The following is a 3513-nucleotide window of genomic DNA, read 5'->3' on the forward strand; positions in this document are numbered from 1 at the left end:
TTGCAGCAGGTAGCAGGTAGGAGTTGGCTGTCCCTGTGTTCGTACCCTGCAGCTCCAAGAGTTGTAGCACAGGCTTCAAGTCATGTGTCAAAGCTGCAGTCAGTGCTTCAGCTGCAAGGGAAGCAAGTTCAACTCCATCTGCGATGAAAAGTATTTGAGATTCGGAAAGATTATTTTAAGAAGGTGGTGCCTTTGAGATGTAGTTGGTTTATACCGTGAATGAGTTGTTCCTCGGTTTCTGGACTGGTTTTGGTAACTATCCAAACTCATTTTCCTACATTTGTAAAAGCGTTTTTCTTTGTTCTTGCTGGGAACAAAATCCAAGCAGGTGGTTTACACTTGCCAATGTTTTGTGCAGGCAGTTTCAGAGTGGGCAGAAAAAATCCCTTTTCCCTGAAGTAGTCCTTAATGTCACTGGCTTTTTGTAAGTAGCAATGTCACTTTTAGTAACCCCGAGCGTTTGGTAATAAACACCGTAAGATTCTTTAAAAAAAAGATGTGGTCCTATGATTTTAAATTGCCATATTTCATTAGTAGATTTAATGTTCTGTTGGTTTTTTATTTTAATTTTTTTCTTACTTGCTGGAATGCTTTATTCTGTCTGGAAATACTTTGTTGTAACTCTAGACATCCACTGCTTCTGAAAAGTCTTTAGCATAACTAACAAAAGACTGCTCTATAATTTTATGAACACAAACTGTCCTTTATGATTGTACAGCAGCAAGCTACGTTAGAGGAGTTTGAACTTCTGTATTATCGGAATGGAACAATAAATCCCCATTACAGAGCCATACAAAAGAGGTATGAAAAGAATTTTTAAGTGTCATTGCTTCCCATGTCCCTCAGAAACTGCAAGGCTATTGAAATTTATCACAAAACAGTCCATAGACAAATTTTACGATATTGCCACAATGGTTTTCATTACTATCTAAAATAGGTGAAATTTGGGATGCTGGCTAGTGGTGTGTTCAGATAAGAATGTTTCTTTGGGTTTTGGTGACCTGTTTTCAAAGACCTGTGAGCTGACGTGGATCAGTCCTTTCCCAAGGTGAGGGTTAGTCCTGCCTGACCCATCCCAGGGTGACGTTTGTCCAGCCAGGCCTTCAGAAGCTGCTTCTGCTGCACAGCCGGCAGCCTCCCTAAGCAATCTGTTCCCGTGCTGGGCTGGAAGCCTGGTGAACAGGGGGAGCTCTGTATGCACTGACACGGTGCAGTACAGGGTCGCTCGAGCTTCCCAGCAGTGAACTCCTGTTGGAATGGTTACTGAAGCTGAAAAGCTTTCTTCACCGAAGTTTCACATGAACACTCAGCTCCTTTTATTTCTCTCCTCTGTGTACTCTTTGAAGCAGGTGACACAGCCGTGGATGTTTGATGCCCAGCTAAAAACAAAGAGCTTTGCAGCTGTGCACGCGCAAACTTTCTCACCTATCCAAATTATTGTTTCACAAAACGTTCACTTTTCTTCTTTGGCTCCCTTTGCCATAAACAATGTCTCACTTTGTCCTTTGGCTTCAATTTATTTTCAGTCGGCAGAAAGAAGCTGTTGATTGCTTCTGCCAGCACAGAAGCTATAGGTGTCATTTAGGCCAACAGCACCCAGAAGTGGCAGTAAGAAATGTTTTGAGAACTGGCACACTTTAACACCAAATACTATTTTTATCAGGGAGACAATGGCACCTAGCTGAGTTAAGAGCGTGAGCCTTTTTCATTTTGATCAGTGATTTTCCGGCCATTTTTGGTGACCAGCTTTTGTAAGAGCTTTCAATCAAAATTTTAATTGAACCATTTGCTAAACAGAGGGTGATGTAGTCCAGCAAAGGGACAATGGTGAATGCTTTCTTCACACAGAGCTGCTTCTGTCCCCAGACGTGCTTTTTATAAAAATACATTGTCTGGTAGCACATCATATGGCTCAGGAAGTCATGGCTTTATTTAAAAATCCAGCTATCTATCTAGCACTGCCTCTCTGCCTGGCAGTAGCCAACTCGGAACTGCTCTGTGCCTCAGTTTCCTTTTCTGACAAATGAAGATAACGTTCCCTTATTCGAGTGTGTTTTGTCATCTAGATTGGAGGCAGCGTTGTACTCTACAGCAAATCTGCTAGCCAGATTTTCACAGCTCTGCTGTGTGTGCCAGAGCTCAGATGGTTGCGTGATAAGTGCTTGACAGAGCTAAAAGATTCCCCTTTTCAGAAATCACCCTGTTTTCCTTGCTCAGTCTACTAAAGCCCTACTGCTAAGCTTCTTCAGGGCTGCCACATACCTGATTAAATGTAAGATAAGTACTTTTCCTACTCTCCAGCCTTCTCTCGTACCTAAGGAGCCAGTTGGCCCAGCAGGAGGGTAGCCAAGCTAAGCCTATATTTCTGCTCTGGTGCCTGATTGCTCCAACTCAGAATGACTTTTACTCGAGTCGATGGCAGCCTGATCACGAAATGCTGAGCTGAATTGTCAGTGGGACTTCGCGCAAAAACTGGTGGAAGGATGACAGATTGCTGTGATTGCATCGTGACACACGAGCAAGGAATGAATGAAGGCCGCACACATTTGCAACTTATGGCTGATGGTTTTGCTTTGCGAGACTGGCTTTGGGAGCTGATCTCTAGTGGATATGGTGTTTTTTTTTCTTTGTTTCATGCTGACCACGCAATGTGATTCAGGTCTGGGGCAGGCAGATTCTGCTTTTGAAAGAAGCTGTGCCAGTTTGGGTTTATCGTGCCCTCTGACCCCATGTGCACAAATCATTTAATTTCTTCAGCACTAAGACACTTCCACAATGGATCAGGCGCAATGAAACTGGAAGTTTCATGTTTGTGTTCTTTGCTCAAACACTATTGTTAACTCAGCCTGTGTTAGATACGTGGTCTGGTTGAGGCTTTATGTGCGGTTGGTGTTACCCACTTTCAGAGGCGCCAGCTTGCTCTACCCTGCTGCAGTAACCCGTTTGTTGAGGGCTAAAGCGTGCGTTTGGGGTTTTCCCAGGAGCTGCTGGGGGAGTTTGAACACACGACCATGAGAAGGCCGTGGCCTGGGAGGGCCTGGGTGTGCACTGCTCGTCAGCAACCAGGAGAGGGGGCATCGAGCTCAAGACATCATTTTTACGTGAGTCCTACCAAAACTGCTCGTTTCAGTGAAGGTAGTAAGAACCCTATTGACATTCTTCTGCCTTTCAGACCAAACCAGGTGTCCAAGTGACTTGCTGTTGCACCTGCAAGGCAAAAACACGAGTCAGGTGAGGCTCAAGATGGAGTTCAGGTTGCACCACCTCGTCCTCTGTTTGAGCATGCAACAAGAACGGACGTCGACGTTGGCACGGACACTGAAAGCGCAGTATTGCTGATTGCCATGTAAGGAGGGAGGTGGTGAGAAAGCTGCCAAGAAGGGGCTGCAAACAGGGGAGGAGATGGACAGACACTTGGCTGTGCCACCCAAGTCAATTTGAGGTGCGCTGAATGGTACCTGAGCGGGCACAGGACTCTCTTCGGGCAGGAGCGGGAGACCAAGTAAGGTTGTG

This window comes from Cygnus olor, chromosome 12 (genome assembly GCF_009769625.2).
Source record: "Cygnus olor isolate bCygOlo1 chromosome 12, bCygOlo1.pri.v2, whole genome shotgun sequence".
NCBI classification, from domain to species: Eukaryota; Metazoa; Chordata; class Aves; order Anseriformes; family Anatidae; genus Cygnus; species Cygnus olor.